This window comes from Apium graveolens, chromosome 5 (assembly GCF_009905375.1).
Source record: "Apium graveolens cultivar Ventura chromosome 5, ASM990537v1, whole genome shotgun sequence".
Taxonomy (NCBI): Eukaryota; Viridiplantae; Streptophyta; class Magnoliopsida; order Apiales; family Apiaceae; genus Apium; species Apium graveolens.
Window position 1 is genome coordinate 208,425,285 of NC_133651.1, and position 16,112 is coordinate 208,441,396.

General features: G+C 35.1%; 1 pseudogene; it reads right to left on the bottom strand.

Annotated features, from left to right (window-relative positions):
* Positions 1-14,443: 14,443 nt before the first annotated feature.
* LOC141662777 (small nucleolar RNA R71) lies at positions 14,444-14,544 on the bottom strand (annotated as a pseudogene).
* Between the last annotated feature and the right edge of the window lie 1,568 nt (positions 14,545-16,112).

Genomic DNA, 16,112 nt, shown 5'->3' on the forward strand with positions numbered 1-16,112 from the left:
TTGCTGATCAGGCAAAGATACCAATAAGTAACCTTTTCTACTATAGATGGATGAATTCCTCGCCGGTCATCATCCTGGCCGCATTAAGACCTCGCGCTAGACCGTTACCCGACCACTCACGCGTGGATGGGCTGTCACCCAGCCTCTTACACCTTCATAGACCGTACCCCGGCCTGTCGCTTATGCCGACTCAATTAGATGGACTTACTTCCCGAACATTGGGCAAGTAATCAAATTGTTTTCTCAAAACAGTAACCACGTTGTGAATATAAAATACACCACATAGCCGGATCCCTCGGATTTTTGAGCGAGTATTCAAGTCCCCTTTGAGAGGAAGATCTTAAATTTGAAAACGAGTTTTGGGATCCACTTAAACTTTTAAAATCATTTTGAAGACTCGAAAACATTTTTGAGAATGTTTGGAGTAATGCTGATTTAATAAAATAAATCAGTCCTGATATGTTGGAGAATATCTGAATATTATTATTTAAAATAATATTTCCATAAAGGATAATCTTTATAAAAATAATTGAAGTAGAAGTTTTAAAACTCATACTTGAAATGAATAATAAATAACCAAAGATATACTTATACGAAAGTACGATCTTTATTTGAATAATCAAAAATAAGTTTGATTATCGAAACATTATTCTTTAATAAAATAAAGAATATTATTTAATAAAAGAAGCGGAGTCATAAGTCCTCGAATGAATATTCAAAATAATATTCATTAAATAGAATAAACAGAGTCATAAGTCCACGAATGATTATTCAAGATAATATTCATTAATAAAAATAAAGTTATCGAATAAACCTTATTCGATTAATAGTTTTGAAATATGTCTATATATATATATAAATATATATAATATACTCGGGAACATCGACTCCCGGTTTTAGAAAATGTTCGCCTTTGGGTCCCCTATATTAAGGTTATACGCAACTACTGCTTATCTCTAGCATAGATATTATGCAATTATAAGCATTTGAATGGATAATAGAATATCAAAATTATAAAACAGGCATGCATATAAATATCATATCACATGCTCCAATATATCGCAAGACTTTACTAATAATAATCATGCACTTATCACAAGATAATGCATATACATATATACATCACAACAACAGTATAACGGGTAGAAAACTTGCCTGAGTGTTCCCGGATAGACTTAAGCTTAGAGTGGGTCCGATAACCTATGAACAATAACATAAGTCGGAATTAAACCCCGGTCGCTTAAGAAACTAGACTTTAACCAATTGAACCTTAACGTTCGCTTATGGTCAATTCTACGCTTAACGAATCACATAAGTCGTTCGAGTACCCTTGGCTCCACCATTTTTAATAAATTAACCATTAAGAATTTTAGGACGATTATTTTGCGAGTACCCTACCAACTGCCTAATCCACTTTACATATTTGTTCATACTCCAATTAGTCATTTAAGGACCTTAACCAAGGTTTCAAAGTAAGGCGAGGGGTAATGGTTCGGTCGCGAAATGCCGTTACTTAAAACGGTCGTTTCTCCTAAACCGTACATCGGATTCAAGCGAACCACATATCAAAACGAAGCACGTAACATGAACTATCTAATAATGGTAATGGTCAAAACCTAACAGTGAGTTCACGGGTCCTGATCTTAAGAACAGAACAGTTAAGAAAAATCGGGCATTATGACGTTTATGTTTACGCGATTTTCAATTTAATTAACACTCTAAATTATCATCAATTCACTCACAACTACCAATACAACAATATTCAACCATCATACTACAAACTCAGTCCCCAACTCCAAATTTTACCAATTTATCCAATCAATCAAAGACCCAATATTCAAAACCAATACAAATCCGCCAAAACTACTTATAATCAAAGATCAAGCCTTAATACTAACAATGCTTCAATAAAACTTAATGGAATCATAAAATCAAAGCTAGGGTTTGAAGTTGATACCTTCCTTGATAGGTGTTAAGTTGCTAGGAAGCCTTAGGGAGCCTTAATCTAACCTCCTACAAGCTTGATCTTTCCAAAGAAATCAAGAACACAAAGTTAGGTTTTGAAGTTTCTAAAAGTCAGATTGAAAGAACTGTAAAAATGAGGATCTTAGCATGCTTATTTGGACAAGACTTGTGAACAATAGTTGTAGGCCATCTCAATACCTTTCCAAAGAGCTATAGAACATACTATTTGAGTGGGTATTGAAGGAGATATGGTAGTTTGAAGTTGCTGATCTGGTTTTGGCCGAGAGCTTCTTGTGGAAAAACAAAGTCAACTTCTCAATTTTTGTGTTATGATTTCTTTCGGCTTGGTTGCTTCTCTTGTTTGCTAATTAAATTTACCATGGTAAAAATTACATGGCTCACAATCAACCAACTAACCTTTCTATTTGTCATGCTTATGTCACCATGCATATGTCATCTTTCTTATGTCATCTTCTTACACTTGTTTTCTTCTTATTGGTATGATGACATCATCGTCCATTAACCTCTTTGATTAACCCCTAATTACTTGGCTAATGACCGTTGATCTGTTATACGGTTCGCTTAACTTTCGTTCTCGTTTATTGTTTGAGGGATCATACCCGGGATCTTATTACTTGGGTTCCCCTAAACCTTTCTCAATATTTTATATTCCTTTTATGATTCTCTCTTATAATCCTGAATTAAATCTTTTTAATCATGTTACCTTATACTCAATTCTTTCGGTATCTGGCGGATTTTCGGGAAAAATCAAAGTGTTCGAATTTGGATTCTGACGATCTTTACATACACTTATTTACTTTATGGAATACTAATACGATCTTAGAATTTCCATAACAGTACTCCTATATAGCGTGGTCTGATAATTTTCCTTAATCAGCATCATCAGCAAAAGTTACTATTCATCCGTGTTTCAAAAATTTCAAAAATTGAGGTTATTACAATAATGGAGGAGGAAGGGGTGGGAGAATTAGGGTTTGCTTAACTTTTTTAGGTTTAGGCAAAATTAGGGTTTATAATAGTATATTTATAGGCAAAATTTTTAGCTGAAAATTTTTCCCATAAAATATTATTATTATTAACCCTTTATTCTTATTAACCAATTAACTAATAATTAAAACACCTTTTAATTATTAATTCTTTTTCTAAACAATTTAGAAATAATTCTCTCACTTGATTTAATGTCCAAAAATTAAATTCTTAATTAATAATATTAAGAACTTTTTCTTAATTAATTTATAATCAATTAAATCTCATTTAATCAATTATTAAATTTTTCCAATTAATTATTTATTACGTAAATAAATAATTATCAGCCATTATTAATTAATTCCTCCACCATTAAATCATTCTCTTTTATGGTGTGACCCTGTAGGTTCAATATTAAGCTGGTAGTAGAAATAAATAATAATAAAACTATTTTATCATTATTTATATAAATTCTCTAATTCATTAAATATGATTAATTAATTAATCATATTTATTCTACATCATGAGAGATACTTCTCAGCATATCGCGACTATCCGGATAATACGAATTCACTGCTTAGAATACCAAGAACCCACTCAGTAAATAGTTACCGTACAATCAATTCCTTCTACCCTGCAATGTCACGATTAAATACAAGGCATGGAACTCGTGTCAAGCCTATCTTATTTAATCATATGCTTTCCCATTCACTATGCTTAGTTCTAATTAATGTGAATTAGAAACTCCTTTCTAATTTCATTCACTCTGGCCAGAGATTCCTGAACTAGCATAAGTGGATCAACGTTGAACATTCTCTTCCTTTCACTGGAAGGGGTAGATCCTTTATTGATCATACACTATCTTCGTGTACAAATTCATACACCCAGTAGAGCCCTTATTATTGTCCTTGGAGACTAAGAACTAAACCAAAGTATAGTTCAGTGTACACAAGATGACTATGATGACCTCAAGTCTAAGGATACTTGTACAACTATCACTATGTGAACATCTGCTGACACGTGAGTGAACTCCATCAGTTGTTCAATTGTGTGAGTCATGTTCAGTGAACCTATTCTATAATAAGCACCTACATACTAGCTATAGTGTCACCACACAAATGTCTATGAGAACAGACATCCTTCATAATGAAGCAAGCATAGTATGTACTGATCTTTGCGGATTACTAATTATCAGTTAGTAATCCTACGACCAGGAAATATTTAAGTTCAGAGTTATCATCTTTTAGGTCTCATTATTATGATCTCATCATAATCCATAAAAAGCTTTACTCTAGACTATGGTATATCTTATTTAAACACTTAAATAGATAAAGCCCGGCAATAAAACCAAAACAAGTCTTTTATTAATATCAATGAAATCAAAACAGATTACATAAAAGTTATTCCTAAATCATCATACATGATTGGACTTAGGACACATCTCTTTCATATATATATATATATATATATATCGAATTAAGAACTCTGTGAAGAACAAACTGTCTCACAGCTGCTTTTACAAGTGAACAAACAAACTACAGAGAAATTCTTAACAGTTACAGCTTTTTCTATTTCTTTTCTAAAAGTGTTTGCTTAGTTATTTGTTCTACTAGCTACACTTGGTTTATATACCACCAAGTTGTACATGGTAATAAGATAGGATGATAAAACAAAATTATCAAGTCAAACTCCATGCTACTTCACTACTCTATTCCAGCCCCTTTGAAAATCTTCTTAGCTTGCATGGAAATGGTAATGCTTCTTTGTTCTTCATTTCCTGTTAAACAGGCTGCCACATTCCTTTTGCAAACACCCAACGCATGTGAATGTGTTGTCACTGTCAACAGATATTTGAATTGATCTTCCGTCGGGTACATGCTTGTCATCCGTCGGGTTGCCTTATTGATCATCCGTCGAGTAGCTTTGTTGATCATTCGTCGGGTAGCTATTTGACACTTGACTTCATTTCACTTATGCAGAATTACAAGACATCTTATATTTACAATTAATCAACCTATTCTGCATATCTAATTAAAGTCAACATGACTTATATGCTACTACAGAATCTATACAAATATGTTTGCAGAAATGTGCTACATGACTTATTGTTACATAAGCTACTCACCCGATGGATATCAATTAGTCATTCGTCGGGACTATATTGAATCATCCTTCGGGACTGTAATTGATCATCCGTCGGGTGCTACATTTTTCACAAAGTTAAATCTACTAAGGTGTTTTGTTAATGTAATCATCAAGTTCACAACATATTCCCAACAAAAACATTCTTAATTTTAATACAAAATTAAGTGAGTTTTGAAAAGATCTGTGTTCCTTATTCTTGCATGTTTAAATTTTTGCAGTAACACATTTCAACAAGATTAAATTTACTTTGTTCAACCAAGCCAAAAACATTGAAGAAAAGCCTAAAAACAGTAAAACACATTCACCCCCCCCCCCCCGCTGTGTGTTATTCATTTCCTAACAAGTGGTATCAGAGCCAAATCTGAAAGTATACAGATTCAAGATCTTGGAAGAATGAATACACGGAAAATCAGTAGCATCAAAATTCCTACCTTTGAAAAAGCTAACTACACTCTTTGGAAAAAGAAAATGATTTTGTTTATCAGGATGGCCAATCCACTCTACATTCAGATCCCCAAGGATGGACCCTTCATCCCTACGATTAGAATTGAGGAATCTACATATGGAGACAGGATTATCCCAGCTCTTTATGCTCCAAATGATCCTGCTGAGTATACTGATCCTGAAAAAGAGAAAGTTTCTCTGGATAGCAGCGTGCAATTAATTTTGATTGAGTCACTTGACAATGTAATGTACAACAACATTGTCAACTGTGACACTGCCAAGCAAATATGTGAAAATATTGAGATACTCTGTGAGGGAACTGAGGAAGTTAGATCGAATCAAAGAAGGATACTGATTTCACAGTATGAGGGTTTTATGGCTAAGCCAAAGGAAAGCATTACTGGTGTGTTTGAAAGATTCAATAAGCTGATAAATGACTTGCAACTTCATGACAAATACTATGGAGCTGAAGAAGTGAATCTAAAGTTCTTTCTTACTCTTCCTGATCATTTTAAATAAAAAATCTCAGCAATCAGGGAAGGAAGAGACTTGAGCAGAATAACACTGGAAGTTCTATATGAAATTCTCAAAACATATGAACTAGAGATGATTCAAAGGCAATCATTGAGATCTGGTCAAGGACATGTTGTGGATGGCTCAAGTGCTTTAATTGTAAATGAAGGTCAAACATCCAATGATAAACCAAAATCTAAAACTCTAGTTGCCTCAACAAGTGAGCAAAGAACAAATGATTCACAGGAACAAGTCATTCTAGAACTGGAAAAAGATGAGTTATATACTCTTGAAGAACTGGATGAGCTAGATCAGTCAAAGGCCTATTTGGCTAGGAAATTCTCTAATATTAGAGTAAAGAAGCCATGATACTTCAAGAATAAAGCACAGTCTTTCAACAAAGACAGCAGCTGGAAGGAAAAAGGAAAGTACAATTCTGATAGCAAAAATGGCTACAAAACTGGATCTGTTGACAGATCTAAGATAAGGTGCTTCAATTGTGATGAACTAGGCCACTTTGCTACAGAATGCAGGACACCCAAAAAGGCAATGAAAGATAAAGCTTATCTTGAACTTGAAGCAAAGTATGAAGCTCTTCTGAAGAAACAGCAATGCAAAGCTTATATTGCAGAAGGTAAACGTTGGGATGACTATGAAAATGTGGAAGATGACGAACTTGGAAACTATGCACTCATGGCCTTGGAGCAAGGAGAGTCATCATCATCTAAATCACAGGTACCAGCTCTTACCTCCACTGATTTAAAAGTGAATAATATAAGGAAACTGTTGAGAAGATGAGCACAGAAATGTTTCACATCCACACAAGCATGGTTGTTGCTAATGAAGAAGTTAGCAGATTAACAAAGTTGAATGAGAAGCTTGAGAATGAAGAAGGAACTAAATTGTTGATAATGGAGCTTGAAGCTTTGAAATAAGAAAATGGTTATCTGAAGAACAAGCTCAAGTGTGCAAATGAGATTGAGGCTACACTAAGGGAAAAAATGGAGAAAAATGAAGTAAAGTTGAATTCCTTCAATAATGTATCTGAATTGGTTGGTCAGTACCATGAGAAAATCAAACCATATGTAAACATTGCTATTGGTCTTGAATATGATGCTTTGAACAGCAAAAAGAAGAATATAAGGGACAAAGAAAAAGCAACAGAGAATGAAAATGTTCCAGTAATGCTGAAAAAGGTTGGGTTACATGTGTTCAAGGCTTGTGAAGTAGACTTCAGTGAAGAAGAATTGATTATCAAGAAAGAAATTGCATATGAGGATAATTGAAAAGAAAAATGCAAACTCAACTCAATCTTCTATGGCTTAAAAAATCTCATGGACAATCAAAGCACCAAGACTCCTGTCAAAGGAATAAAGATTGAAGATGCAAGAAAAGAGAAGAAAAATAGAAATGGGAAAATAGGGATAAACAAAAGCAATGATCTGGCTTATGTTGCAGATGCTCCTGGAAAGAAGTGTGAAAATGTGGCTCTGCAAGTCATCTAACTCACCTTTGTAAAAAGGTTGTTAGTAAGCCAACTGAAGGAGCTTGCAAATACAATGAAGCAGATTTAAATGATCCCTACTCATTATGTGATAAGTTTGACTGCATCCCTTGCAACTTGAAAGTGATGAAGAATTGCCACAAATTGAGAGTGGATCTCAAAGAAATAAATATTGAGTCTACATCAGAAAGGAGAAATGTATAACAATCATTGAACTCTATTTTATCTGAAACAACTCACTCTGGTTTTGCTAAATCAGTTAACAAGAAGAAAGTACCCAACACTGCTTGGGTCACTAAACATATCTGAATCTCATTGTGTGTAGGGCAAAGTGAAGAAAGTCATAAAGATCATTAACAGTGGATGTTCCATACATATGACAGGTGATAAGGCTCTGCTATCACAGTTTGAGGAGAAAGCTGGCCCATGGGTGACATTTGGAGACAACAGCAAAGGATTCACAATGGGATATGGCAAGATTATTTCTGAAAATGTTATCATTGATGATGTAGCACTAGTAGCTAGTCTTAAAGTGAATCTTCTCAGTGTTATCCAATTTGCAGACAGAGGCTTTGAAGTTTTATTTAACAAATAAGAATGCACTTTTATCAACAAAAAAACTGGTGAAGTTGCTCTGAAAGGAGCAAGGAAAGGAAGCTTGCTTGTTGCAAACTTTGACTCAACAAATAAGGATGGTATTTGTTGCTTCTACACCAAGGCATCAGAAGAACAAAGCAAGCTATGGTATAAGAAGCTGTCTCACTTGAATTTCAAGGCAATTAACACCTTAGTCAAAAAGGAGTTAGTAAGAGACATGCCCAAACTGGAATTTGCTCAAGTTGAATTTTGTGAATCCTGTCAGAAAGGAAAAATGAAAAGATCTAGTCAAAAGTCAAAAACTGTGAATTCTATAAGTGCACCCTTGCAACTTATTCACATGGACTTATTTGGTCTAGTGAATATCTTATCAATTTCAAGGAACAAATATGCACTTGTGATGGTGGATGATTTCTCAAGATACACTTAGGTTGAGTTCATGTACTCTAAAGATGAAACTCCACACATCATAATTGAGCACATCACGAAGATAGAAAAACAGGCTGAGGATTACAAATGTGTGAAAAGATTGAGAAGTGACAATGGAACAGAATTCAGAAATGCTATATTAAGTGAATTCTGCAAAGGCAAAGGCATTTTTCAAGAATTCTCAGCTGCCAGGACACCTCAACAAAATGGAGTAGTTGAGAGAAAGAATAGAACATTGGTTGAAGCTGCAAGAACAATGCTGCAAGATGTCAAGTTGCCAACAAGTTTCTGGGAAGAGGCTGTTAACACTGCATGTTATACTCAGAACAGATATCTCATTAATAAGGCACATAGAAAATCACCCTACTCAATCATGTCTAATAGAAATCCTACTGTGAAGCATCTTCATGTGTTTGGAAGCAAGTGTTATACTTTGAAAGACAACTCTGAATATGTGGGAAAATTTGACTCAAAGGTTTTTGAAGTAATTTTTCTGGGATACTCACTGGAAAGAATAGCCTACAAAGTTTATGTGATTGATCAAAAGAAGATTATGGAGAGCACATATGTGACCTTTGATGATGACAAATGTCCAGGCTTGAAATGCCTTGATGATAATGAAGCTGAAGCCCTAGCATTTGAAAGCCTCAACATTGATAGTGACTCTGATGGAAAAGATGAAGTTGATGCACAACAGACATTAAATGAAGAGACTACTCAACAGGAAAATCATGAAAATGGAAACTCATCTCAAACACCTGAATTTGAGAGCACAAACTCAGTGGGGGGAAAGAGAAGAAGGATCCAACAGTCATACCAACAATGAAGAAAATAATGAAGGCACAAGTCAACAAACTCATACAAGGAAGTGGGATAGGAGTTACACTAGAGATGCAATTATTGGTGATCCTACTGCTGGTGTGAGGACTAGGAATGCAACTGCTAATGAGTGCCTATATGCATGTTTTCTGTCTCAAGTAGAACCTAAGAAAATTGATGAAGCTCTTCTGGATCCTGACTGGATATCTGCCATGCAGGAAGAACTTAATCAGTTTGAAAGAAGCAAAGTCTGGAAATTAGTTCCTGCACCAAAGAATAGAGCATTATTGGAATAAAATGGGTGTTCATGAATAAAATGGATGAAAATGGTATAGTTACCTGAAACAAAGTAAGGTTGGTTGTAAAAGGCTACTCAAAAGAAGAAGGAATTGATTATGATGAAACTTTTGCTCCAGTTGCAGGACTTGAAGCTATAAGAATTTTCCTAGCATTTTCTACACATTCTAACTTCAAAGTGTATTAAATGGATGTCAAAAGTGCCCGTGAGCTAGAAGAAGAATTTTATGTGCAACAGCCTCCTGGCCTTGAGGATCCAAGATTTCCTAATTTTATGTATAAATTACTCAAGGCTCTATATGGACTAAAACAGGCACCTAGAGCTTGGAATGACACGCTATCAGATTTCCTGCTGAAGCATGGTTTTACTAGAGGAACCATAGACAAGACTCTCTTCTATAAAAAACATGGTGAAGATATGATCCTAGTTCAGATTTATGTGGATGATATCATCTTTGATTCTACTAATGATAAGCTTTGCCAAAGATTCTCCAAGCTTATACAAAGTGAATATGAAATGAGTATGATGTCAAAGAAGTGATGGTATCTTCATCAGCCAAACTAACTTTGTCAAGGATCTATTGAAGAAGTTTGGTATGGTTGATTGTTCACCTGCATCAACACCTATGTCTACTGCAACAAAGTTGGATGAAGATAAAAAGGGCAAAAGTGTAGATATCTTAAGCTACAGAGGGATGATTGGATCATTGCTTTACTTAAAAGCAAGTAGACGAGACATTATATTTGCAACATGTCTATGTGCAAGATTTTAAGGAGATCCAAAAGAATCACATTTGATGGCTGTGAAGAGGATTTTCAGATACTTGAAGGGAACTCCAAACTTGGGATTATGATATCCTAAGGGAACTTGTTTTGAAGATGTTGGTTACACTGATGCAGATTTTGCTGGATGCAGGGTTGACAGAAAGAGTACCAGTGGAAGTTGTCAATTTCTTGGACAAAGACTTATATCCTGGTATAGAAAGAAACAACAATTTGTATCAACTTCTACAGTTGAAGCTGAATACATAGCTGCAGGAAGTTGTCGTGCTCAAGTGCTTTGGATTATAAATCAGCTAATGGATTATGGCCTAGTGTTACACAAAATTCCTATTATGTGTGACAATACTAGTGTTATATCTATAGTAGCTAATCCAGTTAATCATTCTAGGACAAAGCACATTGATGTTAGGTACCATTTTATTATAGAACATACTACAAATGGTAACATAGAGCTCATTTTTGTACCAACAGAAAAACAATTGGCTGACATTTTTACTAAACCTTTGGATGAAGCAACTTTCACTAGACTTGTAGGTGAAATTGGAATGCTTAATTCTTTATCCTAAGGCAAGAACTCAGCTAATGTTTTGCAGCAGATTAATCTCCAGTAAATAAATATTAATTTGATTTAGTTGGAAAGTAACTGAAATATGAATTATAAATATTTCAAAAATCTCTGCATATTTATTTTTCAAATTCAAATTTAACTTGGAATTTTTCAAATTCTAAGTAAACTGCTCAGTGTTAATTTACATTCTCAATATGTAAAATTAACACAAGGCAGACTTACAAAAACCAAAAGTATATAGAGAACTGAGTTCTCGATAACTCAAATTGACTTCTCGACAAGTCATTTTAGGAGTTCTCAAGAGAGTCCTCGATAATTCAATTACTGACTTCTTGAGTGACTTCTCGATAGGCTTAATATAACTTATCGATAAGTTTTTGTAGAGTTCTCTAGTAGTGTTAATTCACGGAGTTCTCTACAAGTGTATTTTTTATCAACAACTCAGAACTGAAATAATTTAATTTAATAAATTATTTTGGTAAAATACTTTTGGAAAATTTATTCTAATTTTATTTTGAACTTATTTAAATAAAAGTTGGAATTAATCCAGTCTACCTTTTTGACAAACTGGGTATTTATTTGACATCTCGATAAGTCAATTTTGAGTTCTCTAAAAGAGTAATTTAAAATGACTTCTCGATATGTACTTCTTTTCTTAAAATAACTTCTCGATTGACAAACTCCGAATGTCTATTTTTGAGTTCTTGACAAGTCACTTACTTTTACTATAAATACTCAGACTTCTCAATACATATTTTAACTTGGAATTTCTCAAAATTCTAAGCAAACTGAATATTTATTAATTCATATCCTAAATATATGAAGTTAATAAATAACTGATCAAAAGAAGTAAAAAGTATGAAAAAAACTGAAGTAATTTATTTCATAAATTATGTTCAGCAAAATACTTTTGACATACTTTGTCTATTATTACTCAGACTTATTAACACATTTATGTGCGTATGTGCAATTTTTTTTTAATGTGGATTATGTTAGTCTAATGTAAGTAAACTAGTACATTATATGTGATGTTTTAAGAATACTGATAATAGTTAAATTTATTTGACTATATGCTAATTATGTGTTTTGAATTTATTCAAAATAATTCCTTATCAGTATCTGTTTTGATGAGTTAGCTAGTGAAATATATTGCTGATAGGAAGGAATACTTTTTGTGTAGGGGTACTTGTTTATTTGCATGGAGAATAGTTAACCTAGAAAGTGAACTAAGATTCTTGAGTACTTGCATGGGGAATAGTAACTAGAAAGTTAAGTCACTTCTAACTGTCTAGATACTCGTAAAGTATGTTTGTGTGATTATTACACTTATTAACCGGGCAACTCAAGAGTCTCTTGGTTTTTTTATTTTCTCCTTCTATAAATTCAAACCCTTTGCTCCTCATTATTCATCACTGCTCTCTTTCTCAATAAATATCCTAACCTCAAAACTCACTTACTGTTCATCTCTCTCCAATGGCTGCCCCTGTTTTCACACGCTCAACAATGGTGTTTATCTTTCAGCCCATTACTTGACTGACAATAAGGTCTATTATGATCCTTTTGGACTTCAATTCCGCATCAAAGGGATCATATGCAGCCCCTTTGATGTTCCACTTGACGTCTTTGACGAACTCTCATGGGACGATCAGATAAACTTCCTATTCTTTGAAGCAGAAGTCTCTCTAGAGCAGGAGAGACGTGTCATGGTGGCTGAGTAGCAATGCCTTCCTGCTCTAGAGTTGTAGGAGAGAATCATTTCTCTTGCAGACTCCATGTCCATAGATTACCAGCACCGGGCAAGGAGGATAGAGGCCGAGAAGAAGAAGCAAAAACTAGAGTAGTTAGGATTAGGATTTACTTGTTGAAATCTATATCTTAATTTACTCTATTTCCATTATTAATGAAAATTCTACTCCTTCTCTATCATTCTTTTGTTTGTGTAATGGTTACTATGTGTTTATTGATAAGTGGATTTTATATCTACTTGGAACACTTCATTACAAGCTTAAGTTGGTGTTTTGGACTCAAGTTGTTGGTATTTTTGATGTGTTTTTGTATTTTTGCATCTCAGGCACTAGTTGGAGGAAGAATGGAGCTGTTATTGAATATATGCTGAAAAGAGCCAAGAATATGAAGTCAAGGCCAGTCTCAAATTGTAGATGATCTCAAGATCTTCGCGTGGACTACTTATTCATTATATTCTGACGAGTGGAGCAAAAGTTACAGCAAAAAGAAGAAAATTCAGAATTCCAACTATGGTAGCACGGCGCGCCCGTGCTGGGAAGCAGGGCGGCCGCGCTAAAATAACAGAAGCACGGCGCGCCCGCGCTAGGAAGCGGGGAGGCCGCGCTAGAAGCTCAAAAACTGAGTGCGCCCGCGCTGGGATAGCGCGCGGCCGCGCCAGGTCATTTTCACAGAATCCTTATTCTAGTTTGATTTTGAGATTCCGAAAGCCCAGAAAGACCAGAAGCCTATATATATCATCAAAAACATGTTTTTGTTAAGAAGGAGACCTGGGAGAGCAATAAGAAGACCTCGAGAGCACGAGAAGGCTACGGAGAAGAAGACTTTTGTTTTCTTTAATATAATTGATACTTAGATGCTCGTTTTCGATTTCTCTTTGAACCCTAGTACTCTTATATTATTTATTATCATGTTTTCATTGGAACCCATGGTGATGATGAGTTCGATCATGAACTAATTGTCATCATGGGATTCTAGCGGATTTATCTTTGGATTTCTATAGTTAATTTGTTTCAATATCTTGGTATTTGGTGATTGATTGATATCCTAGTACCGGTTGTGCTTATTCGTCTTATGTGTGTAGCTAACATAGAAGATAGCGTGTTAATCTCTATTGAAGCGACAGTGAATATTGAGGTTTAGAACTTGCCATGCTAGCATAGGTTCATTTATTTATTATTCATGATTTGTAGGTAATTTTAACCATCTTACTTGCCCTGTGTAATCATGATTAAATAACTTGCGCATTAAACCGTTATGTTTTCAATTCTTATAGACATATAAGGACTAAGTATAATTGGTGTCTATTCAACTACCATCTCTTTTTTGGATGCTTGGTAGTAGGGTATTCGTACAACGAAAGTTGGCGTTTACTAGTTTTATGTTATCTGATTAGTGTCATCACCATTACATGCTAATGTTAAGAACAAAAAGACTATTGAATGAAGTATTTAATGAGGTTGTTATCCCATGTTTGTCTTATAATAGTAATTTAACCTCAATTCTCTTAGTTAATATTATTTAGTATAATCTCTTAGTTTAATCAAAACCCAATTTGTTATTTGTCTTAGCATTGAGCGATAACCATACATTGTTGCATAGGTGCATAAATTGAACTTACTAAATTCTTCCCTATGGCGAAAATTGTTGCAATCAGAAACGATCTTACTCAATTTGCGCAGCAATCGGGAGAATCTCTATGTGAAACTTGGGAGCGCTACAAGGAGATGCTTAGGAAATGTCCTGTCATGGAAAGCCTGATTGGGTGATCATCAATTATTTTTATAATGGTTTGGGAGCACAGTCCAGATCCATGCTTGATGCAGCATCAGGTGGAACCTTATGGGCTAAGATCTATGATGAAGCTTATGATCTAATTGAACTGATGGTTGCTAATGAATATCAGTATCCAACCCAGAGATTATCAAATGGCAAGGTAGCAGGAGTTCTTCAAGTGGATACAGCTACGGCTATCAGTGCTCAACTAAAGGAGTTGTCTATGAAGATCGATTCTCTGGCTAACTATGGTGTTAATCAGATAACCAGTATTTTTGAGCTATGTGCAGGTTCGCATGCGACGGAGCAATACGCTATATCTAGTGAATCGGCTCAGTTTGTGAGCAACTTTTAGAGATCGCAGCAACCAGTTCCAGACATTTATCATCCTGACAACTGGAATCATCGTAACTTCAGATGGAGCAACAATCAGAATGCGATGCAACAGCCGTTCCAGCAGTTTGGAAACGAGCAATTCAATCTTCCTGGTTTTCAGCAACAATTTGCACCAAGACAAAAAATTCAACTTCAACAACAAACTCATGGAGGTGCAAGTCAATATTCGAATGAAAAATCTGAATTAGAGGAGTTGAGGCTTATGTGCAAAAAACAGGCTCTTATATGCCAAAGCCGGGCTGTTTCTATCAAGACTCTGGAGAACCAGATAGGACAAATTGCTAACACCTTATTGAATCGACTACCAGGAACACTTTCTAGTGATACATAAGTTCCAGGCAAGAGGGAAACAGAAGAGCAGGTTAAGGCAATTACATTGAGGTTTGGGAAGGTTGCAAGCCCTGAAAAATCTCAATTTCCAGAATCTGAAGTTTTGGCTGAAGAAGATGTGCAGAAGGAAGCAGAAGTGGAATCAAGGAAAACTATTATGGAACACACTCCTCCTGAGGTTAATACAGGGGAGAAACAGATCTATCCTCCACCCCATTTTCCTAAGAGGCTGCAGAAGAAAAAACTGGATAAGCAATTTGCTAAGTTTCTGGAGGTGTTCAAGAAACTTTATATCAACATACCTTTCGCTGAAGCTCTTGAACAGATGCCTAGCTATGCGAGGTTTATGAAAGGTATTCTCTCTCGGAAAGTGAAGCTCGATGACTTAGAGACCATTGCTCTTACGGAGGAATGCAGTGCTATGCTGCAATAGAAGTTACCTCCGTAGCTTAAAGATCCTGGAAGCTTCACTATTCCTTGAACCATTGGAAACTTGTCGTTCAACAAGTATTTATGTGACTTGGTAGCTAGAATCAATCTGATGCCCTTATCTATCTTCAAGAAGCTTGGTCTACCTGATCCGAAACCAACATACATGTCATTGCAACTAACTGACCGTTCCATCGTTTATCCACGAGGTATAGTGGAGGATGTCTTGGTCAAGGTGGATAAACTCATCTTCCCTGGTGACTTTGTAATTCTTGATTTTGAGGAAGATAAGAAGATTCCCATTATCTTGGGAAGACCATTCTTGGCTACATGTCGAACTATGATCGATGTGCAAAAAGGAGAGCTTACGATATAGGCTCACGATCA